The sequence below is a fragment of the Bufo gargarizans genome, chromosome 1 (genome assembly GCF_014858855.1).
Source record: "Bufo gargarizans isolate SCDJY-AF-19 chromosome 1, ASM1485885v1, whole genome shotgun sequence".
Taxonomy (NCBI): Eukaryota; Metazoa; Chordata; class Amphibia; order Anura; family Bufonidae; genus Bufo; species Bufo gargarizans.
In genome coordinates this window covers 72,518,777-72,543,843 of record NC_058080.1, presented here as the reverse complement: position 1 = coordinate 72,543,843, position 25,067 = coordinate 72,518,777, and the positions used below count along the sequence as shown (strand labels likewise).

General features: G+C 48.2%; 2 protein-coding genes across 5 annotated transcripts in view; both read left to right on the top strand.

Annotated features, from left to right (window-relative positions):
* Window positions 1–25,067, top strand: part of SLC2A9 (solute carrier family 2 member 9) — a 1,019,898-nt gene that overhangs the window by 534,676 nt on the left and 460,155 nt on the right. The gene's annotated exons all lie outside the window — the stretch shown is intronic.
* GLP1R (glucagon like peptide 1 receptor) overlaps window positions 15,407–25,067 on the top strand; it is a 51,075-nt gene continuing 41,414 nt past the window's right edge. Inside the window, exons 1-2 of one of the 2 annotated variants that reach the window (XM_044296394.1) lie at window positions 15,407–15,423; window positions 24,899–25,003. The gene's annotated coding sequence lies outside the window, so the exon portion shown is untranslated. Of the gene's footprint in view, window positions 15,424–24,898; window positions 25,004–25,067 lie in introns of those variants that run through there. The other variant, XM_044296403.1, reaches the window with a different exon arrangement.

Here is a 25,067-nt window from a genome sequence, read left to right as displayed (position 1 = left end):
GTGATGACAGTTCCCACCTGGTGTATACAGTGTAACGCAGCTGCATCCGCGAGGCGACATCCGGAAACAAAGGAACATGTTTATCTCCCCTCAACCAAGACAGTGAAAGGACTGAACATAAAAAAGTCATAAAATCAGGGAGGTCCCAATCTTGTGCAAACGGCTCAGCGCCTGCGCCCGGCTACAATGGCGGGAGAGACGGGAGATTTACAGAAAGGCTGCACTCGGTATGGTCATGCATCCTGAAGATCAGAGGAGTCGGAATGTGGCGAGAAATATTCAACACTGAGATGTTTCATAAGACACTGGATACAAAACAAATCACTTCAAGGTTGAAATAACAAGTTAGGGCTCTTTCACACTTGCGTTGGCCGGTTCCGGCATAGAGTTCCGTCGTCGGGGCTCTATGCCGGAAGAATCCTGATCCGTTTTATCCTAATGCATTCTGAATGGAGTGAAATCTGTTCAGGATGCATCAGGATGTCCTCAGTTCCGGACCGGAACGTTTTTTGGCCGGAGAAAATACCGTAGCATGCTGCGCTTTTTGCTCCGGTCAAAAATCCTGAAGACTTGCCGCAAGGCCGGATCCGGAATGAATGCCCATTGAAAGGCATTGATCCGGATCCGGCCTTAAGCTAAACGTCGTTTCGGCGCATTGCCGGATCCGACGTTTAGCTTTTTCTGAATGGTTACCATGGCTGCCGGGACGCTAAAGTCCTGGCAGCCACGGTAAAGTGTAGCGGGGAGCGGGGGAGCAGCATACTTACCGTCCGTGCGGCTCCCGGGGCGCTCCAGAGTGACGTCAGGGCGCCCCAAGCGCATGGATGACGTGATAGCATGTCATGTCATCCATGCGCATGGGGCGCTCTGACGTCATTCTGGAGCGCCCCGGGAGCCGCACGGATGGTAAGTATACCGCTCCCCCGCTCCCCACTCCTACTATGGCAACCAGGACTTTAATAGCGTCCTGGCTGCCATAGTAACACTGAACGCATTTTGAAGACGGATCCGTCTTCAAATGCTTTCAGTTAACTTGCGTTTTTCCGGATCCGGCGTGTAATTCCGGCAAGTGGAGTACACGCCGGATCCGGACAACGCAAGTGTGAAAGAGGCCTAAAAGTAGATGATACCACAGAGTCCTGCTGGAAGCCACAGCTGCTCGTCTCTGCCTTGGGCAGCTGACCCTCACACAGGCAAAGACAAGCAGCCAACCCTGACAGGTAGCGGATCCTCCCAGAGGCAGAGATAAACATCCTCCTCTCCCACATTCAGAGACAGATAGCTGATCCTCCCACAAGCAGAGACAAGCTGCTGATCCTCCCACAAGCAGAGACAAGCGGCTGATCCTCCCGCAGGCAGAGACAAGCGGCTGACCCTCCCACCGGCAGAGACAAGCTGCTGATCCTCCCACCGGCAGAGATAAGCTGCTGATCCTCCCACAGGCAGAGACAAGCGGCTGACCCTCCCACAGGCAGAGACAGGTATCTGACCATCCCACAAGTAGAGACAAGCGGCTGACCCTCCCACGGGCAGAGACAAGCGGCTGACCCTCCCACAGGCAGAGACAAGTGGCTGACCCTCCCACAGGCAGAGACAAGTGGCTGACCCTCCCACAGGCAGAGACAAGCGGCTGACCCTCCCACAGGCAGAGACAAGTGGCTGACCCTCCCACAGGCAGACAAGTGGCTGACCCCCCCCCCCCCCCTCCCCATAGGCAGAGACAAGCGGCTGACCCTCCCACAGGCAGACAAGTGGCTGACCCCCCCCCCCCCTCCCCACAGGCAGAGACAAGCGGCTAACCCTCCCACAGGCAGAGACAAGCGGCTGACCCTCCCACAGGCAGAGACAAAGGGCTGACCCTCCCACAGGCAGAGACAAGCGGCTGACCCTCCCACAGGCAGACAAGCAGCTGACCCTCCTATAAATTGAGGAAATCATCTGACCTTTGCAAAGGCAGAGGTAAACAGCTGTGTTTTCCAGCAGGACTCTGTGCAGTAATCTGCTTCTAGTTTGTTATTTGCACCTGTGATACATTTGTGTCCAGTCTTATAAAACAATGCATATTTCTTGGCAAATTCCGGCTCCTTCGTCCTTCAGAAATATATTAGTATAAAACACGGAGAGAGAATGCACCAAACAGATATAACACTGACTATGCTGGCAAGACATAAATGCAGGTATTAAAAGCTGAGACTTTTGCCAATATGTTCCAGTCATGGAGATATCGGAGCCCACATGCACCACGTCACGGTTCTCAGCATGGCAAGGGGTCCTAACCGCTGCTCTAACTGTGGTGTGAACACGGTCTGAAGGTGATATAATTCAACTCGCAGCCAAGCTTCCCACAAACGCCCAGCATGTATACTGCGGTAGTACTATGTGAATGAAGCCAGGCCGCGAGCTACACCCACACCAGACCATGTGATGGAGGTTACCAGGTGCAAGAGAGTGTTAGAATGCCAGGTAAAGGCAAACGCACTCAAACCTAACAAGGCAGAAAGAGAAAAACATACATTAGTATACAGAATGCAGCATTTATGTAGATTTTCCGTATCCTCCGCTCTCGTAGACATGCGCCGAGCTGTTTGCGCACGATCTGGACATCTGCAGATTTTATCACTTTTACGCTCAGTTCTTTGGCTTTCATGGTTGAGGTGAGATAAACATATTTCTTTGTTTACTGATGTCGTTTCGCTGCTGCAGCTGCGTTACATTTGTATACATGAGGTGGGAGCTGGAGTCTGAACAGGATCCCACTTTTAATTTGCTTAGATAACATTTTGGTAGAAGCTTTTGGAACAAGCACAAAGGAATGAAGAAACTCTGAAGTGCATGCAGCCTCAGGATCCCTCTGGAAGCAGATCTTTTCATGGAATCTCCATTGTAGGAGGGTCAGCTGCTTGTATGAGGGTCATCTGCTTGTCTCTGACTGTATGAGGGTCAGCCGCTTGTCTCTGCCTGTATGAGGGTCAGCTGCTTGTCTCTGACTGTAGGAGGGTCAGCTGCTTGTCTCTGACTGTAGGAGGGTCAGCTGCTTGTCTCTGACTGTAGGAGGGTCAGCTGCTTGTCTCTGACTGTAGGAGGGTCATCTGCTTGTCTCTGACTGTAGGAGGGTCAGATGCTTGTCTCTGACTGTAGGAGGGTCAGCTGCTTGTCTCTGACTGTAGGAGGGTCAGATGCTTGTCTCTGACTGTAGGAGGGTCAGCTGCTTGTATGAGGGTCATCTGCTTGTCTCTGACTGTAGGAGGGTCAGCCACTTGTAGGAGGGTCAGCTGCTTGTCTCTGACTGTAGGAGGGTCAGCTGCTTGTCTCTGACTGTAGGAGGGTCAGCCACTTGTAGGAGGGTCAGCTGCTTGTCTCTGACTGTAGGAGGGTCAGCTGCTTGTCTCTGACTGTAGGAGGGTCAGCTGCTTGTCAGTGACTGTAGGAGGGTCAGCTACTTGTCAGTGACTGTAGGAGGGTCAGCTACTTGTCTCTGACTGTAGGAGGGTCATCTGCTTGTCTCTGACTGTAGGAGGGTCAGCTGCTTGTCTCTGACTGTAGGAGGGTCAGCTGCTTGTCTCTGACTGTAGGAGGGTCAGCTACTTGTCAGTGACTGTAGGAGGGTCAGCTACTTGTCAGTGACTGTAGGAGGGTCAGCTACTTGTCTCTGACTGTGGGAGGGTCAGCCGCTTGTCTTAACCTGCATGAGGGTCAGCCGCTTGTCTTAACCTGCATGAGGGTCAGCTGCTTGTCTTAACCTGTATGAGGGTCAGCTGCTTGTCTCTGACTGTGGAAGGGTCAGCCGCTTGTCTCTGACTGTGGGAGGGTCAGCCGCTTGTCTCTGACTGTGGGAGGGTCAGCCGCTTGTCTCTGACTGTGGGAGGGTCAGCCGCTTGTCTCTGACTGTGGGAGGGTCAGCCGCTTGTCTCTGACTGTGGGAGGGTCAGCTGCTTGTCTCTGCCTGTATGAGGGTCAGCTGCTTGTCTCTGCCTGTATGAGGGTCAGCCGCTTGTGACAGTAATAATGGTGGAATGGGTTCATATTGCTGTGGGGTCTTATGGTTAATCCATTGCGGATCTGCAGCTGACCGACAGCGGCCATGTGTCTCTTAAAGTAAATGTTTTTCAAGATGCCAGTTGCAGTGAAGCAACAAGGGCACAGAGCCCCTTTTAGTGATGTAGTAGATGGTACCCAGGTGTAGGAATGCCAGAGTGGTTTAGGGTGGCCTAAAATGTCCCTTAATGTTGATGCACGTGTCACGGTGCTCCTACTGGGATACGCTGGACCTTAGACATTGTCTCTGATGATGAAATAAATTGAGTCCGGACCTTGTGATGAAGTTGGAAACAGCTTTACTCTGCATAAACGTTTCTTCAAACGGTTTCAGGCTTTGTCTTGGTTCCCAGCAGGCTTTGGCATTAACTGTGGCTGGCAAACTCCTCTCTGCTACGTCTGTTGCTCTTTGGCTCTGTTTTGCTGACAGGCTAGCTGTATAATTTAGTTTTCTCTGGGTGCTGCAACTTCTCTCTTGTAGTCTGACTCTGAATTCTATACCAGGAAGTCTCTAAGCCTCTGCCTCCATATCCAGCTGAGCTGAAGGTGCTCCAGCTCGCCTGGGCAAGGCACCCGCTGCACATCCTTCCCCTGTCTAGGGAAGACCTTAACTGGAACTAACTGGTCCCCACCCTTCCTGCAGCAAGTGGGACGCGCCCCACCACACCACAGAGGGGGGTGTTAGAATGGAAGGAAAGCTCCATTCTCTGTCCCTGTAGCTCTGCCATTTATGCTGCCACCTGCTGGTGAACCAGGCACATTACAATTGAACATATCAGTTACATGGAAAGACATATGCCGATTATATAGGATCTGGAAATAAACGCACAGATGACGTTAGGTTAGCCAATAAAGACAGTAGCGGGTGCAGAAGTGGTAAAGCACCTCTGGGGCGTTACAGATCTTAAAAAGAACATGAGGGATCCTGAGTGATGGAGCACTGGGAGCCTAGAACATCTGGTCCAGACCCAGTAATGGCGCCTGTGCTGCGTACACAAGGACTGGATAAAGCTCACATTTAGCTGTGACTGGAGTCTGGGGCCACGGGCTCCGCTCATCTAGAAAGGGAATCCCTCTATGAGAACAAGTGAGCACAGAGCTAGCCGCAGAGGCCACGCTCCCTGGATTCATGCTTCACAATATTAAGTAAGTGCCTCCAGGGAAGACAATAAGCTCAGAATTAAAAAGACGAGCAATAACAGCAGAGGAGGCGGCAGGAAAATGACTCTCTGTATCATCAGCATTATTATTACAGGGAATGGACCCCAGGCGCAGTGATGGCGGCTCTGAATCTCCAGCCTGTGCGGCCGGGCAGAGAGCATCGGATGGATTTATCCTCCAGTCTGCACAATAGTAACGGGATACTGTACATAGAGAGCAGCATCACTGGGGCTTTCATAGCAGAGGTGTAGACCACCGCCACCGGACTAGCCCCTCTCCTAAAGCAAATCGAAGGTCAATGTACAATTAATAAGAAATGAGGTGTGAGTTCGGCAGTACCGGATCAGCCCCCACCCATAAACATCAGGATGGTAGCTGAGGACGGGATTGTCAAATACAAAGCACCAAAAACCCTGCAAAGGCATAACATGCCCTTTCTTTTTTAGTCCATGAACCCTGGGAGGAAAATTCTAGGGGGAACTTTAATTTAAAAAAAAAGGAGTAAAAAGGGCTAAAACTAGTAATAATAATCCTAACATTTGTGTAGCGCTTTACTCCTGTTGGACTCAAAGGGCTCAAGAGCTGGAGCCACTAAGGACGCACTCGAGGGGCCACCCTGCAGTGTTAGGAAGTCTTTCCCAAGGACTTCCTACTGAATCGGTACTGACCCTACCCTACCTAGCCAGGATTCGAACCCTGGTCTCCCATGTCAAGGCAGAGCCCTTAACCAGTACACTATCCAGCCACAAGAAAGGAGTCCAGATGTCAAATCCCCAAATTAGTCCAGATGTCAAACCCCCAAATTAGTCCAGATGTCAAACCCCCAAATTAGTCCAGATGTCAGACCCCCAAATTAGTCCAGATGTCATACCCCCAAATGAATCCAGATGTCATACCCCCAAATGAATCCAGATGTCATACCCCCAAATGAATCCAGATGTCATACCCCCAAATGAATCCAGATGTCATACCCCCAAATTAATCCAGATGTCAAACCCCCAAATTAATCCAGATGTCATACCCCCAAATTAATCCAAAACCCAGATGTCACATCCTCAAATTAATCTAGACCCTAGATGACAGACACCAATATTAAATCACACCCTAGATGTCAGACCCCAATATTAATTTAGACCCCAGATGTCACCCCCCCAAATTAATCCAGACCCCAGATGTCACACCCACAAATTAATACAGACCCCAGATGTCACCCCCGCCCAAATTAATACAGACCCCAGATGTCACCCCCGCCCAAATTAATACAGACCCCAGATGTCACCCCCCCAAATTAATCCAGACCCCAGATGTCACACCCCCAAATTAATCCAGACCGCAGATGTCACACCCCCAAATTAATCCAGACCCCAGATGTCACACCCCAAATTAATACAGACCCCAGATGTCACACACCCAAATTAATACAGACCCCAGATGTCACACCCCCAAATTAAACCAGACCCCTGATGTCACACCCCCAAATTAAACCAGACCCCTGATGTCACACCCCCAAATTAAACCAGACCCCTGATGTCACACCCCCAAATTAATACAGACCCCAGATGTCACCCCCCCCCCCAAATTAATCCAGACCCCTGATGTCACACCCCCAAATTAATCCAGACCCCTGATGTCACACCCCTAAATTAATCCAGACCCCAGATGTCAAACCCCATAATTCATTTAGACCCAGACTACAATTCATTCAGATGCCAGACCTCCAAATTAATTTAGACCCCCCCCCCATGCAGTAAAATTAATAAATTCCCCAGACCCCCCAATTAATTCATTCCCCAGACAAAACGCCTAAATGAATTCAGACCCCCAAGCCGGTAAATGTAAATCATTGATCATGGCGAGTCATGAGGGAGGTGGAGGATCATCGATGGGGCGCAGGGGTAGCTGTAATGGGGGTCAGGTATAGTATAGAGCGGCACAAGGTCCTGATGCCAGGCTTCCTTCTGGTCAGTAACTACGGACGGTTGGCAGAACCTTGTCTGGGAAAGATGCCATACTGTGTATTACTGAGCTCAATGTAGATGCAGCGTACAGTGAGCTCCCCCTAGTGGTGGACAGAATCGCCCATCTACATACACAACAGGGGTTGGTTCTGGCACCCACAATTCCTACCAGGGGCTGGTTTATTTTATGTGCCCTCTATGGTCATAAGACATTTAAAGGGATGGTGATCCACAAGGAGGGATTGACCATTCTAGTCAGTGATCATGTATGATAACTATGGTGCTATGGGAAGGGCCCTTAACTGACGCCCAGGGGCTCAGATCACTCTCAGATGATGAACCACTGGAAGGGCCCCCAGAAGATGGAATTTACTGCTGTGAAATAGTGAATTCTTCTCTGGTCACTTATGTGAAGCTCTGAGGGGGGGAAGGGTGACTGCTCGTAATGCTGGATATTATCCCTGGAGGAAGGAAATTGCATTCTGTGCCCTGATCTTATAATCTTCTACTATATTCCGTACATTATAAGATTTGTAACATCCCTGTCCGCTCGGTAATATATCATCAGCTGTGGTTCTCACGTATCGCCCAGTGCGGGTACAGTGGGCAGTGAGGATGATGAAGATCCCAGGACTGTTATAAACCAGGGGCAGACATACCGTTGTGTAGCAGCACATGGGCCCCTACCACAATATAGGGCACCAGGGCTCCCTCGGGTCAAAATTACTGTTGGATTCTGATACATCAAATAAAGGGTTTTCTGGACTCTAGACCCTCGTAAAAGGCGTCCGGAGCACTGTGACGAGCCCCCCTCTTCTGGATGATATTCGTATTTCTTCCTCATCTTCCTTTTCTCATCTTACTCGCCTTTTTTTATCCACCTTTTTATTCTCTTTATGTCTTCATCTTCTTCCTTTTTGCTTACATATTTTTATCTCTTCATTGCTTTTTTTCCCTCTTCTACTTCTTCTCCTTTTCAATCTTCTTTCTTGTCTGATTTTTCTTGACTTTTCTGCTTTTCTTCTCATCCTTCATCCTCTCATTTTTGTTCTTCATGTTCTTACATTTCTTTTACAATTCTTTCTCTACTAGTTCTTTTACTTCCTCTTCTTTCTTCTGCTTCTCCTTTCTGTTGTTTCTTCCTCTTCTTTCTTCTACTTTTTTCTTCCAATTTTTTTCTTTCTCTTGTTCTTTCTTCTACTTTTTTTTCTTCCTCTTCTTTTTTCTGTTTTTTTTTCTTCCTCTTTTTCTTTCTTTTCTTAGTTTTCTTCTTCTTCTTTCTTCTATTTCTTCCTCCTCCTCTTTCTTCTGTTTCTCTTTTTCTTCATTTTCTTCATCTTCTTTCTTCAGTTTTTTCTCTCTTCTTCCTTTTTTGTTTCTTTACTCTATACATCCATACCTAATCAGATATGGATTTTTATATTGCAGCGATATGTATGCCTTGAGGGGACATCCATGAGATGCCATGCTGGTGGAGTCCTGTGCTTTCATAGACGGATACATTCAGCCACAAATCTCTGTTCCGGACTCCGGGCTGTCAGTTTTCATCCACATCGATACTTTGTAAAAACCTCTCAGATACATTAGTTTATTAGAAGTTTTTGGTTCCCATAAATTAACAGCTAGCAGAGATCTTGATATCCATGATGTACATTCAGAGAAGAGGCATGCTTTTCTCATACATGTAGTACAGTCTGTAGTGTAATCACCTGCATACAGCCGCCTAGATCTCAGCTTCCTAGACACTGAGGTTCAGCATCACAGCCGTGAATTTCCAGGTGTGACTGGAGCAGCCATACGTCTGTAGATCACCTCCATTTTCACTCCTTTTTGTGACTTATTTCTGTAGATACGAATTATAGCAGATTCTGGTTTATTCACAAATCACAGAAATCCTGTCCGTGGTCTTAAGGACTGAAGCAGAACCCGGGAATCAGGATGTTTTTACACATTTGAAGGGAAAGTCCATCATATAATGTTACACTGATGTCCCCAATATGAAGGAACAACAATGATCAGACCACACCCCTGGGAGGAGCTTTCTTGTCATATGACTAGGTGCCTCTGTTAATTGATGCCTGTGCTGGCATAGGGAAAGGGGTGGAGTCTGAGACCTCTTGGCTAATATTGTAAAGGGGTGGAGTCTGACACCTTTTGGCTAAAATGATGCAGGGGTGGGGCCTGACAACTCATGGCTAATATAGTAAAATCTGTGTTTGCCCTGAGCTGCTCCATTGTAGAAGCTTTGCTGTAACACTGAGGCACAGAGCATTTCCTCTGCTGTAAAGCTCAGTTTCTGGAGGAGTTCTGCTTTAAATTGTCTGTGAATTCCCCTCACCAGATTTAAACATTGTGGAGGAGTTAAAGGGATTGTCCACTTTTGGGGATGTTACATAGTTAATACGGTTGAAAAAAAACATAAGTCCATCAAGTTCAACCAAGGCGTCGGTAGGGACGTGAATCCCAGAAGGAAGTGAGACTCAGATTTCTACACATTTCTATAAGCATTTATGTTTTTTACTTTTAAGAAGTTGTCTAAACCCTTTTTGAAACTGTCCACTTTCTTCATACCTCAGACCCTCCAGCCCCTTATCAGTTTAGTCGCTCTCCTCTGTACTCTCTCCAGCTCCAGGGCATCCTTTCTATAGACTGGTGCCCAGAACTAACTGCATATTCCAGATGAGGCCGCACCAACGCTTTGTAAAGTGGTAATATTACATCCCTGCCCCGCGAGTCCATGCCTCGTATAATGCATGACAATATCCTGGTGGCCTTAGAAGCAGCTGATTGACATTGTGCTGTTATTCAATCTATGATCTACAAGGACCCCCAAATCCTTCTCTACAAGTGACTCTCCCAGTGTTACATCCCCTAGGACATATGAAGCACAGTGATTATTACTACTAAGATGCAGAACTTTACATTGTGCACATGTGCTGATTATCTCTGGGGAAATCTGTCAGTAAATCTTCAATCACCCTGCAGCGCCCCCACAGGAGAAGTGAAGTATTACATGTATGGCCCTCACAGGGGTGACCACTTTCCACTCTGGGTCCTGAATTGGAGAAACCTTCCCCCCACCCTCCGTATGTCTGAATAGTTTTGTAAACCAGACGACGCTAAAAGAACCTTGTGCTTGTTACATTATTGCAGTCCCCGTAAACCTCAGAGTAATCGGCGGAAAATATGAATTATCTGATGTGTCTCGATGAGGCTGCAACGTAAATGTCATATACAATGTAGCAGAGCCGGGGTAGCATTTTATATCAGAGTAAGTTCCATCCTGTAGAGCAGAGATCTGCAACCTGCGAGTCCTCAGGACTTGGGCAAATACAAGTCTTAGCATGGCCATACAGGAGCAGACTGGGAGTTGTAGTACGCCGGGAAGGGGGGCCACTCAGTAACTATTGCAAATGTCTTTGGATGGAACAAACAGTGATGATACAATGTGCCTGGTGGAGGAGCAGATGATGGGAGACGTGGTGCTGGGGATAGCCCCTGTATAGTAAGAGGCATAGCTCATACATACAGCTCTTGTCTTGGTCCAATACCTTGTATGTCGTATGGACGGCCCCTGCTTTGTAGGAGCTTACTCCCTCTTCTTGCTCCATGTTCTGACCTTGCTCTATCATTTTTCCAATAGAGTGAATGTCCACTTTGCTGTATAATGGAATTTGAAAAACATGAATGTTTTATTTTCAGAAACAGCGCCGCCCTAGTCCATGGGTTGTTCCTGGTACTGCGGCTTAGCCCCATTCACCTAAATACCAGACACAGCCCGTAGGCAAAAGTGTTTGAAGAAGAAAGAAGCCATGTTCCTCTAATCTCCGAAATCCCTTTGAGGAGTTGGCCCATCTTTGGTGGCATATCACTAGGATAGAAGTGAATATGCAGCACACTTCACATGTGCGGTGCGCTCTCCTTTACTTTGTGGGCCCCACTCTAGAGATAGGTGCGGGTCCCACCTCTGGGACCTGCACCTATCAGAAATTGGCAGCATATCCAATGTGTGAGATGGGTCAACCCCTTTAAGCCATTCTCTAGTGTGAGGATCCTCCATTCAGCAGGTTATATCTCAGCTACCTAGACCTTTGTGACAACAACTAGGGTCCAAGTTCTCTGCTGATTCGTTTCTTACTATACACTGTATGGAGATAAGTTCTAGACCCGCCACATCCCACCTCAAGAAGCTTTTATGACCTCTCATTCTACATCCATAGACAATTAATATGGAGTCAGTCCCCCCTTTGCTCTTCTGGGATAGTCTCCCCTTGGCTCCTCTGGGATGGTTTTCTATAAGATTTCAGAGGGTATCTGAGTATTTTTGCCCCTCCACCCAGAAGAGCATTTGTGAGGTTAGACACTGATGTTGGAGGAGAGGGCCTGGCTTGTGGCCTCTGTTCTGGTTGTTGGATGGGGTTGAGGTTGGGGCTCTGTGCAGCCAATCAAGTTCCTCCAGACTCCTCTAATCATGCCTTATGGATCTTGTGCACTGGGGCTGGATGTTATACACTGTGGTAATGGCAGGCTACATGGCTAGAGGCTGGATGTTATACTCCTGTGGTAATGGTAGACTGCATGGCTAGAGGCTGGATGTTATACACCTATGGTAATGGTAGACTGGTAGACTACATAGCTAGAGGCTGGATGTTATACACTGTGGTAATGGTAGACTGAATGGCTAGAGGCTGGATGTTATACATCTGTGGTAATGGTAGACTGCATGGCTAGAGGCTGGATGTTATACACCTGTGGTAATGGTATACTGAATGGCTAGAGGCTGGATGTTATACATCTGTGTTAATGGCAGACTACATGGCTAAAGACTGGATGTTATACACTGCAGTAATGGTAGACTGCATTGCTAGAGGCTGGATGTTATACATATGTGCTAATTGTAGACTGCATGGCTAGAGGCTGGATGTTATACATTGGTGGTAATGGCAGACTGCATGGCTAGAGGCTGGATATTATACATCTGTGGTAATGGTAGACTGAATGGCTAGAGGCTGGATGTTATACATCTGTGGTAATGGTAGACTGCATGGCTAGAGGCTGGATGTTATACATCTGTGGTAATAGCAGACTGCATGGCTAGAGGCTAGATGTTATACACCTGTGGTAATGGTAGACTGCATGGCTAGAGGCTGGATGTTATACACTTGTGGTAATGGTATACTGAATGGCTAGAGGCTGGATGTTTTACATCTGTGGTAATGGTAGACTGCATGGCTAGCGGCCGGATGTTATACATCTGTGGTAATGGCAGATTGCATGGCTAGAGGCTGGATGTTATACATCTGTGGTAATGGTGGACTGCATGGCTAGAGGCTGGATGTTATACACCTGTGATAATGGCAGACTGCATGGCTAGAGGCTGGATGTTATACACTGTGGTAATGGTAGACTGCATGGCTAGAGGCTGGATGTCATACACCTGTGGTAATAGCAGACTGCATGGCTAGAGGCTGGATGTTATACACTGTGGTAATGGTAGACTGCATGGCTAGAGGCTGGATGTTATACACTGTGGTAATGGCAGACTGCATGGCTAGAGGATGGATGTTATACACCTGTGGCAATAACAGACTGCATGACTAGAGGCTGGATGTTATACACTGTGGTAATAGTAGACTGCATGGCTAGAGGCTGGATGTCATACACCTGTGGTAATAGCAGCCTGCATGGCTAGAGGCTGGATGTTATACACTGTGGTAATGGTAGACTGCATGGCTAGAGGCTGGATGTTATACACTGTGGTAATGGTAGACTGCATGGCTAGAGGCTGTATGTTATACACCGTGGTAATGGTAGACTGGTAGACTGCACGGCTAGAGGCTGGATGTTATACATCTGTGGTAATAGCAGACTGAATGGCTAGGGGCTAGATGTTATACACTGTGGTAATGGTAGACTGCATGACTAGAGGCTGGATGTTATACACTGTGGTAATGGTAGACTGCATGGCTAGAGACTGGATGTTATACATCTGTGGTAATAGCAGACTGCATGTCTAGGGGCTGGATGTTATACATCTGTGGTAATCGTAGACTGAATGGCTAGAGGCTGGATGTTATGCACTGTGGTAATGGCAGACTGTATGGCTAGAGGCTGGATGTTATACACTGTGGTAATGATAGACTACATGGCTAGAGGCTGGATGTTATTCCTTTCTCCTTTCTCCAGTTGACTGTATATAGCAGCCACACATATCTGCGCAGGTATCTGGGGAGGGTTTACATCTTCTGTCACTGACACAAGTGACTGCATTGCCGCTCTGTGTCAGCCACGGTCTCTGCGCTGCATGTGATCATCGAGCTATTATAGAGGTTACATTAATATCCTACATTTCCATTATCATACCACAAACATCCTCAGTCGTAGTTTGTACAAGGAGAAAAGTCTGAGGGCGACCAAGCATGTAATATTACAATTATAGAAGAATGAGAATAATAATGGCTGCATGAAACGAGTGAGCGACTAATGACTGCGGCCGCCAAACACCAGGAGGTTATAAATGCAGGCTCATTTAGGAACTGTAGACAGCAGTGCTGATAAGATTATAGAGGTCGGGGGATTGTTAAGTGACGGGGCAGACATATATAAAAAGGGGAACGGGTTAAAGTTCATATAACCACAAAAACTGCAGAAGAAACAGACCCCCATAAATCGAATGTGTGTTCATGAAGCAGCTCTTTTTCCCTCTCTCAGCTGGAAGTCCAAGCACATGTGTACCAGCGTTTTCTAGAGAGCTCCTTTAAGGTTTGTCAGTGTTACCATCATAGAAAAGAGGGTCTTTATAGTAAACAGCTACTTGTCAGATTGAGGCTAAAAGCCTCCCATGGCTAAAGGGGCTGTAAACCTTTACTGAAAGCCTGGAAGATGCAGCTGTGCTTCTCGGGTTCCTCGCACCTTTGACTTGCATTGGCTTGGCTCTGCTTTTCCTGCATGTGGAATACAGATCCATAGAAAGTATATAGGATTCGAACTCCACATTCTGAAAAAACAGAGAAGATGCAAGCTGAAGATGCAGAGGACTCTGAAAAGCGCAGTTGCATCTTCTTGCTTTTACTAAAGGTTTAGGTCTCAGAGGCCATTTTTGAGTAGTGTACCTCTTGGTGAGCAATTGTTGACTGCTTGACGTGCCTCTACGACTCACTGCAAGACTTTTTGCCTAGTTGACGTCCTATGAGAGGGGCATCATTGGACTGAGAGAAGCAAGATGGTTATTCAAGGAATTGCCCAACATCTAGACCGTTCTGACCTCGCTGTCAGGAGATGTTTGGAGCAGTGGATATGTGAGGTCACACACACAATGAACAGGCTTTGGACGGCCCAAACAGACACCAGTAGTAGAGGATCAAATGCCGACAAGTATGAGTGGCTCCCACAGTTTAGTTGTCCACCATCCAGACACAGGCGGGCCCTTCCTTACACCCGGTCTCTGTCAAGACCATTTCCAGGCACTTTGGTGTCACGGCGCCCATTATGTGTCCTGCCGTTGACAGCAACCCACTGTTTCCTTTGTTTGTATCGGTGTCATGTATGAGAAATAGAGATAAGCAAATCGAAGTTGAGTTAAGAAATCGTGTGAGTTAAAAATATAAATATAAAAGAACATAAAAGAACATATGTTCTTTTATGTTCTTCCATATTTATATTTTTAACTCACACCGATTTCTAATCAATTGGTATATCATTAATCGATACACCGCCATCTGTTTATTTGGTTTTCTTAAAATCCCCTCCACCCCCGGATCTGTGTCTAGGATTGGCAAAACGTGTATTCTATACACGTAATCACTGAGCAACGTACCTTGATACGTTCCAAATTCCCTCCCAGCCACTCCCCTCTTCCCTACTCCTCTATCCTTACCTACTCCTGGGAACGGCACTCTCTTCTCTCTTTTTGTTAGCCACCCCACTGGCGCCCGAATCTTTACATCTCTTTGATAGCCTGGATGTGTATCCAGGTTTTCAAGAAGGTTATTATAACCCCTCTATTTTGAATCACCCTTTTGCACAACCCTTAGTTGGCATGGCCCGGGAGCAGGCCCTGTGCCCCCACCTGTCCTGAACCGTCCTCTGTCATTTTCAGTTCCCTCAGCCAGAGAAGTATTATATGCCGGAGGCTCGGCTCCACTTTTCAGCAAGGTCAAGCTACTAGAGGACAGTCAGCAGCTACTACGCAGCCAAGATCAGGAGGAGACATCTGCCGCTTCCTCCGGTAGAAGGGCAAGAAGTGATGAGGAGAGTCGCATGGGAGCAGGTATTGTGAGCGGTCAGGCTCCTGGCCCTGAGACCGTTGAGGAGGACATCAGTGACGTGCAGACAGAAGAAGATGATGATGTAGCCGATCGCACTTGGTATCCGGGTGAAGAAGGGGCTTCATCATCATCAGGAGAAGAGGGTGGCAGCTTGTGTGTGAGACAGCAGTGGAGACAGCAGGGTGGCAGTGTGGCTGTGAGCCAGCAGGGTGGCAGTGTGGCTGTGAGCCAGCAGGGTGGCAGTGTGGCTGTGAGCCAGCAGGGTGGCAGTGTGGCTGTGAGTCAGCAGGGTGGCTGTGAGTCAGCAGGGTGGCAGCAGTGGGAGGTCGGGAGCCAAACATGCCTGGGGTAGACCACCCACTTTTCAGGAAAGTAGCGGTGCAGGGGTTCACGGAGGCAGCGGTAGCAGGCAGTCAGCACAGCGTGTTGGTGGGAAAATGCCATACTGAACCGTGTGGGAATTTCTTGTTAGGCCGCCGGAGGAGGTGAACATGGCCATTTGACAGATTTGTGGGCAGAAGATGAAGCGTGGTCAGGGTGACAATGTTGGCACCACGGCCCTGCGTCAACACATGCAGCGTCACCATATAGTGGCCTGGGTGAACCGTGGCTCCAATGTGGTGGTCCAACCTGCCGCGGCAACCGCTGCATCACCCGGGGACATGCACCCGATTTCAGTCAGTCAAGGCTCTACCAGCTCAGCCGAAGGGAGCTGTCTGTCCTTCTCATCATCTGCTGGTCCTGATATGCAATGAGCTGGACCGGGGTATGCACTCTGACGCCAAATTATGCAATGGCTGGTTCAGGTGTAGGTGATAGTCTATAGTTTTGTTCGTGACGCCAATTGCAGCGTGCGCAGGGTACTATCACAGGGCCCTCCAAGGTGTTATAACTCACGCCCCAGGTTAGGAATGCCAGAGTGGTAATGTCTCTGTATAGTGGTGATAATGGTGTCAACGGTTTCTCCTACCTGGGTACGGCTGGACTCCTGGATCCTGGCTCACTTGCAATAAATTGAGTGTGGTGCTAGTAGGAATAATAGAGGGATTTTGCAGCAGAAATTGAGATCCAGACCTTGGGTAAAGTTCAAACTTGTCTTTACTGATTGTAACTTTCATCCAAGCAAGATACAGCTTTAGTCTTAGGTCCCAGCAGGTATTGGCAATGGTTGGCAGGAATTTATCTTCTGCTCTTTCATGTACCTGGAGCTTTGCAGGAAAAGGACGTCTGCTTGTTAGCTCTAAACTGTGGCAGGAATTTGGCTTCTGCACTACTTTATCTTCGGCTGTGTGAGGACTGACTAGCTGAGGAGGAATATGGCTTCTCCTGGGTCTCTGGACTGTACTCACAGCTATTGTCTCAGGGTATGCTTCTTCCTGGAACTGGAGTTGTCTGCTTGCTCTTCCAGCTGAGGCTGAAGGGCTCAGGCTGGGGACGATGATCAATGTCTCAGCCGAGACAAGATCCTGGCTTGATTTCCTATGTCTAGAAGCTCCTACACGCACAGCCTTCCCCAACAGGGGTGGCTGGCATACTAACTTAACTTCCTTCCCTCCCCATGAGGCATGATATGGGCGCAGCTCACTTTGCTCATAGAGGGGGGGAGCTGAACTGGAATGAACTATTCCAGTTCAGAAACACTAAACTGACTCTAACTCCTTGCTAGCCCATTGCTGCCACCTGCTGGTGAACATGGAAAATGACAACAATATACATTTGACAAGGCTTTCAATGCACATTTATGAGGATATGATGTGAAATTACATGAGATGACAATGTAAATGCTTTTAAGAGATTGTAGCGGGGTAGAAGAGTTTAGTAACACAACTCTAGGGTGTTACAGATGCTCCTGCTCCTCGTCAGTCATTCCGTCAGCAATCGATCACCGAGCGATTGCCAAGAGACAGCAGTATGCGTGCACTCATCCAACGGTGCAGAAGCTGAAGGTGCTCCTGGCCAAGTTGCTGGTGCTGCAGTCACTCCCTTTCCAAGTGGTGGACTCTGCACCTTTTAGAGAACTGATGGCTTGTGCCGAGCCGAAGTAGAGAGTCCTAAGCTGTAATTTCTTTGTCAAAAAGGCAGTACCAGCCCTGCACACACATGTAGAACAGAAGGTGGGCCAGTCCTTGAGCCTGTCGGTGTCTGCCAAACTGCATGGCAGCTCCGACATGTGCAGCTCTAACCAGGGTCAAAAACAATATATGTCCTTTATGGCCCACTGGGTAAATGTGGTTCCTGCACAGCCACACCAGCAACTTGGCCAGGTGATGCCGCTTCCACCTCCACGTTCTCACGCCATTGGTCCTGCGACAATGTCCGCCTCTGCCTCCTTATCCTCCACCGTGTCCTCAGCCTCCACTGCAGAGACAATTCACAGTGCTCCTCCAGCATACCACATGTGCAGGGCACGGCGGTGTCACGCTGTTCTGCACCTAGTTTGCCTGGGCGAACAGAGTCACATGGGGGAGGAACTGCTCCGTGTCCTTCATCAAGAAATCGAATCCTGGCTTTCTCCTTGAAAACTCAAAATCGGAACCATGGTGACCGACAACGGGAAGAACATGGTGTCGGCGCTGCGTCAAGGAGGGCTGAGCCAATCTGGTTGTAAAGCGGTTCCCGAAGTCTTCTGCCCATCTGCAAGACATCCTGAAAATGGGCAGGAAACTTTGCATGCACTTCAAGCACTTGTACACTGCAAAGCACACCCTCCTTAAGCTGCAGCGGCAGAACGGCGTCCCCCAACATAAGCTGATATGCAACATTTCCACCCTCCATATGATGGACCGACTGTACAAACAGAGAGAGGCCATAAACGATTTATTGATGATACAGGCGGACAGAGGTACCCCCCTGTGTAACTTCGATGTTAGCCTGTGGCAGCTCATGCGTGACACATGTCGTTTGCTTGGGCCCTTTGAGGAGGCCACGTTATTTGTCAGTCACAAGGACTACGGGATGAACAACGTCATTCCACTGCTTCATGTCCTGGAACAGATGCTGGTAAATCTGGCTGGTCAGGGAACAGGAGACGTGGCGACTACACCTCATGGCCACATGAGCCCTGTGGGGGCTGAACTAGAGGAGGAGGAGGACATTCGAGCACATGCAATGTGTAGAGAAATGGATGTTTTTTCTACACAGGTGACAGGAGAGGAGGAGCAGCTAGATGAGCTACAGAGCGATGAGGAAGACAAGGCAGATGGAGGCAGGGAGTCCCTCCGAGTCACTTGCTCAAATGTCCCGATGCATGCTCACTTGCTTGTGCAGTGACAGTGACGGCCCTCTGCGATCACATTCCACTGCCATGGCTGCTGGGGGGGGGGGTGTTACCAGCTCCATCAGCAGCAACTTAAGTCTAGAGTCGCTGTTGAGCAGTTTTCTTCACCCGCCTACTGAAGAAATTACTCACCAGCAGCAGCAGGTAGACATAGAGCAGAACCTGAACCAGCAGGTTGTGGCATACTTGGAGTGCACCCTGCCACCCCACATCGAAGATCCTCTGGACTACTGGGCAGCCAAACTCGATTTTTGGCAGCAACTGGCCGAGTTTGCCCTGGGCAATCAGAGTGGGTATTTAGTGCGGCGGGGGCCATAGTTACCCCAAGGAGAACTCTCCTGTCCCAAAATGTAGAGAAACTGACCTTTGTGAAAGTGAATCAGCCAGGATTTTCCAACACCAATGCCTGATGCATCAGACTAGATCATCCATGTTGCCAAACCAACACTTTGACAAAAGAGACCTGTTTCTTCTGGCTACTTGCTTCAGCTACTATTCTGATGCTGCCACCCGCCTGATGCCACACCTGCTGCCAGGTGCTCTTACTCTCAGCCACCATCTTCTTTCATTGGGCCACCCTGTGGTCTCCTCATGCTGCTGAAACCTCACCACTCTGTGATCTCCTCATGCTGCTGCCACATTACCACTATGTCACTGGGCCACTCTGTGGTCTCCTCATGCTGCTGCAACCTCAACACTATGTCTCTAGGCCACTCTGTGGTCTCCTCATGCTGCTGCCACTTCACTACTCTGTAGTCTCCTTATGCTGCTGCCACCTCAACACTATGTCTCTTGGCCACTCTGTGGTCTCCTCATGCTGCTGCCTCATCACCACTCAGTGGTCTCCTCATGCTGCTTCCACATCACCACTGTGTCACTGGGCCACTCTGTGGTCTCCTTACGCTGCTGTCACTTCACCACTCTGTGGTATCCTCATGCTGCTGTCACATCACTACTCTGTGGTCTCCTCATGCTGCTGCCACCTCAACACTATGTCTCTGAGCCACTCTGTGGTCTCCTCATGCTGATGCCACCTCACCACTCTGTGGACTCCTAATGCTGCTGCCACTTCACCACTCTGTGGTCTCCTCATGCTGTTGCCACTTCACCTCTCTGTGGTCTCCCCATGCTTCTGCCCCCTCACCACTCTGTGGTCTCCTCATGCTGCTGCCACATCACCTCTCGATGGTGTCTTCTTGATGCTGCCACATCACCACTATGTCACCCGGCCACTCAGTGGTCTCTTCATGCTGCTGTCACTTCACCACTCTGTGGTCTCCTCATGCTGCTGCCACATCACTACTCTGTGGTCTCCTAATGCTGCCACCTCAACACTATGTCTCTGAGCCATTTTGTGGTCTCCTCATGCTGCTGCCACCTCACCACTCTGTGGTCTCCTCATGCTGTGGCCACTTCACCACTCTGTGGTCTCCTCATGCTGCTGCCACATCACTATTCTGTGGTATCATCATGCTGCTTCCACCTCAACACTATGTCTCTGAGACACCCTGTGGTCTCCTCATGCTTCTGCCACTTCACCACTCTGTGGTCTCCTCATGCTGCTGCCACATCACTACTCTGTGGTTTTCTCATGCTGCTGCCACCTCAACACTATGTCTCTGAGCCACTCTGTGGTCTCCTCATGCTGCTGCCACATCGCCACTCTGTGGTCTCCTCATGCTGCTGCCACATCACCACTATATCACTGGGCCACTCAGTGGACTTCTCATGCTGTTCCCACCCCCCCCCCCCCACTTCATGACTGGGCCACTATTTTGCCTTTTTGGCCTAGTTGATATCATCATTTATTTGACCCTTCTGATCTGTCAGAAGGAAGGAAAAATGAGACGCACAATGGATCCTGTCTGTGTAGCGGGTGTAAGTCCTGTATGGTCCGATCAGATTTGGTAGACAAAAGCAGGGGTGGGTACAAAACACAGAAAGACATGCAAATATTCCTTTCACGTGCCATCTCTGTTTTGGATCCACTCCTGTTTTTTTGGCATTAGCAATACTGATGAATTACTGACCAAATGCTGACCGAGTGAAGGCGAATGCTCAACAGACAGGATCTGTTTTTTGGGAGTGTGCAGTGATTCTAAGAGCGACGTCTGTCATCTGCGTGTCATACTGACTCACAGTATTTCACTATCACAGCAGACTCCCTATGCGTGTTACTGCAAGGCACAGTGTTCTACACCACTATATAGGCTCTCTGCAGCCAGGAAATAGCAGTTTTATAACGCGATTCACCACAAATAAATTCGGATTAAATCAAATCTTTTCTGAAAATTCGGCGAACCAACAGAATCGAATTGTTGAGAAATTCGCTCATCTCTAATGAGAAACCTGGACTGCTATGGACTGGAACCATATCGTCTTTAGTGATGAATCCAGTTTTTGGGGGGGATCCTATGATGGTCGAGTTGGAGTATGTAGCTCTGGTGGTGAGCACTTCAATCCTGCCTTTGCTGTGGAGGACACACCGCCCCAACTGCTGGTGTGATGATTTGGGAGCCATCACATACGACAGTCGGTCACCACTAGTACTTATACGAGGGACACTAACAGCTCAGCGATATGTGCAGGACATTCTGCAACCACATGTGTTCCTCTAATGGCAGGGCTTCCATTTTCCACCAGGATAATGCTCACCTGTATGCTGCTGTCACGTTCGGGTGTGGAAGGGAAACACCACACCGAACATAGGAGGGAAAGAAGTGAGGGAATAACGCCTGGAAACTAGGGAAAGGATGGACACCTCCTAGTAAAACCCTAATCAAAGTCCTGACTAAGTACCAGTAGGAACAGACCCCAGAGGTAGGTGAGTTCATACACAGGAATACCTAATGACCTAACTCACCCTATAGGACCCTGGTACTAATGTCAGGACTGAGACAACTTGTTCCTCCAAAAGGAAGGACGAACAGGAGTCTCCCTCAAGCCTTAATACAAATGACAGGGAAATGCAACACACAAAATAACCCAAACAAAATACAAAAGAAAACACTTAACTTCAAGTGGCTACGGCAGCACCAGGAACTCAGCCGAGATCCACACACCAGCTATCCACAACTCAAACTGAAGCTATAAACTGCATAGCACAGTGGGAGAAACAACAATAAATAGAGAAGGTTAAATGACCATAATAGCCACACCTGGGGAAAGAAGGTGCGGCAAGCACCAGAAACAACATAGATGGAAAACATGTCAGATCAAACCACGTGTTGCCAGTCTCACCGATCTCCTGCCACCTGTCGTGGGAACGTCCGTGACAGCCGCCATGTCCAACCGTATCTCATCTTGTATCCAGGTTAGAAGCCGTATCTCATCTTGCATACAGGCTATAGGCCGTATTTCATCTTGTATCCAGGCTTGAGGCCATATCTTACCTTGTATCCAAGCTGGAGGCTGTGGCTCATCTTGTATACAGGCTGGAGGCCGTATCTCATCTTGTATCTAGGCTAGAGGCATATCTCATCTTGTATCCAGGCTAGTGGCTACATCTTATATTGTATCCAAGCTAGAGGCCGTATCTAATCTCGTATCCAGGCTAGAGGCAGTATCTCATCTTGTATCCAGGCTAGAGGCCGTATCTCATCTTGTATCCAGGCTATAGGCCATATCTCATCTTGTATCCAGGCTAGAGGCCATATCTCATCATGTACATCCCCTCTCATCTTGAGGATTATGCCACAAGGTTTAAATACCTTGATTTGGGGATTTTACACCGTTCTTCTCTACAGATCCTCTCCAGCTCTGTTAGGTTGGATGCTGGCCTTCGGTGGACATCCATTTTTAGGTCTCTCTGTTCCAGTAGGTTCAAGGCTTTGGCTGGGCCACTCATAGACATTCATAGAGTTGTCCCCAAGCCTCTCCTATGTTGTCTTGGCCGTGTGCTTAGGGTCATTGTCTTATTGGAAGGTGAATTTTTGGTCCTGTCTGAGGTCTAGAGCACCAGATTGGTGGAGGCTACTGTGAAGGTTGACTTTCTGGAAGTTTCTCCCATCTGCACACAGGATCCTTGGAGCTCCGCTAGAGTGACCATTGGTTTCTTGGTCACCTCTCTTACCAAGGCCCTTCTTCCCTGATTACTTAGTTACATAGTTACATAGTTAAAGCGGTTGAAAAAAGTTCAACCAAGGGATCGGTGGAGACGCGAATCCCAGAAACAAATGAAACTGAGATTTCGACACATTTCCATAAGCATTAATGTTGTTTACTTTTAAGAATTCATCTAAACCCTTTTTAAAACTGTCCACTGTTCCTGCTGTGACCACGTCCTGAGGAGTCTATTCCACAGATTCACAGTTCTTACAGTAAAGAAGCTTTGACGCTTCTGGAGACTGAACTTTTTCCTCTCCAGTCGGAGGCAGAGCCCCTTGTCTTTTGAGGGCATTTGACATGGAACAGTTTTTCACAGTATTTTTTGTATGGCCCATTTATATATTTGTATAGTTTAATCATGTCCCCCCTTAGACGTCTCTTCTCAATACTAAATAAATTCAATTCTTTTAATCTTTCTTCATAACTAAGACCCTCCAGGCCCCTTATCAGTTTAGTCGCTCTCTTTTGTACTTTTTCCAGCTCCAGGGCATCCTTTCTATGGACTGGTGCCCAGAACTGAACTGTATATTCCAGATGAGGCCGCAAGAACGCTTTGTAAAGTGGTAATATTACATTCCTGCCCCGCGAGTCCATGCCTCGTTTAATGCATGACAATATCATGGTGGCCTTAGAAGCAGCTGATTGACAGTTTGATTGGGCAGCAGCTCTAGGAAGAGTCCTAGTTGTTCTTCTTCCATGTAAGAGTTAGGCCTCTTGCAGACGAGCGTTCCTCCCGCAGCGAGTCCGCATCGCAGCACCCGGCCTGACCTCCCAGCACTGATGGGATTCATGTAGCATTATATTGATTTATGATGCTATGTAACCCTTACAGTTCTGGAATGTATTGGATAACACTGACAGCATTATGCGAGTGTTATCCAATACATTCCAGAACTTTAAGGGTTACATAGCATCATAAAATCAATATAATGCTATGTGACCCCCGGCAGCGCTGGGAGGTCAGGCTGAGGGCTTCGATGCGAACTCGCTGCGGGAGGAACGCTCGTCTGCAAGGGGCCTTATGGAGACCACTGTGCTCTTGGAAACTCTCAGCGGAACTGTTTGCCCCTTTCTCCACATCTGTGCCTCCACACAATCTGTCTCTGAGCTCTACAGGCAGTTTTCCTCCTCATGAGTTGTTTTTTTGCTCTGATGCATTTTCTTTCCAAATCATGTCCAATCAACAGAATTTTCCACAGTTGACTCCAGTCAAGGTGTAGAAACTTCTCAGAGAAATAGGAGTCATCAGAGCTAAATGTCAAGTGTCATAGCAAAGGGTCTGAGGACTTTCAGAATGCATTGCATATCATCATAATATTGAGACATAGAAAGTTTCATTCTAACAATTCTTTCTTAAGGCAGGATTTTTCCCCCAATGCATATATGCTATTAGGAGAAAGTGGTGTCCTCCTCGCCTTCCAGCAGCCTGTGTTCATCATTTCTTGTCTTCAGGGTCTCTGTAAATGTTCAGGAACCTCCTCAACCACCAAATAATCCATCTGGTGCAAAACAGTAAAAGAGGGGGATGCAGCTGTAGCATGCTGAACCGTGTCTTGGTGAAGCAGCATGAAGAGGTGCAGCAGGGATCTCACTGGGTATTACCAAAGCTCTGCAAGATACAGACAACGTGTGGCAGCTCCACGTCTGCAAAACTGTCTACAACAGGGATCAGTGGTGAAACTACAACCTCCAGCATGCAGACTTGCTTGGCTGTTCTTGGAACTCCCATAGAACTGAATGAAGCATGCTGGGAGTTGTAGTTTCACAACAGCTGGAATGCCGGACGTTGATGACCCCTGGTCTACAAGTTGCATCTGGTGTTGCAGCTCAGCTCCATGGAAATGAATAAGGCTGAGCTGCAATATCGCCCCCCCCCCCCCCCCCCAAGTTAGACTTGTTTCAGATTATTTACAAACCACATAGACTTCAAGGTTTCCAAGCAGGTACTACAAGTCTCAGCATTTCCTCTGGTGGGTCTTACTCTTTTGTGCCACTGCATTGGCTGAGACCTTGGAAGCACCATCTGCCGAGCATCTATCATTGACCCCGTGTTGTGTTGTCAGTCCTCCCTTCACATATTTCATAAATGATAGATTTCGGGATGAGTCAATGTATGGAGTTAGTCATCGCGCGGACGTATATCCAAGGACGTTACAGCTGAAGCTAGGAGGAAGCGATTCATCCGGGGCCTGCTCCAGGTTTAATTTTATTTGTATTGAATTCTCCATCTGCTGATAGGAATCCATTAGAGTCTGACGGATG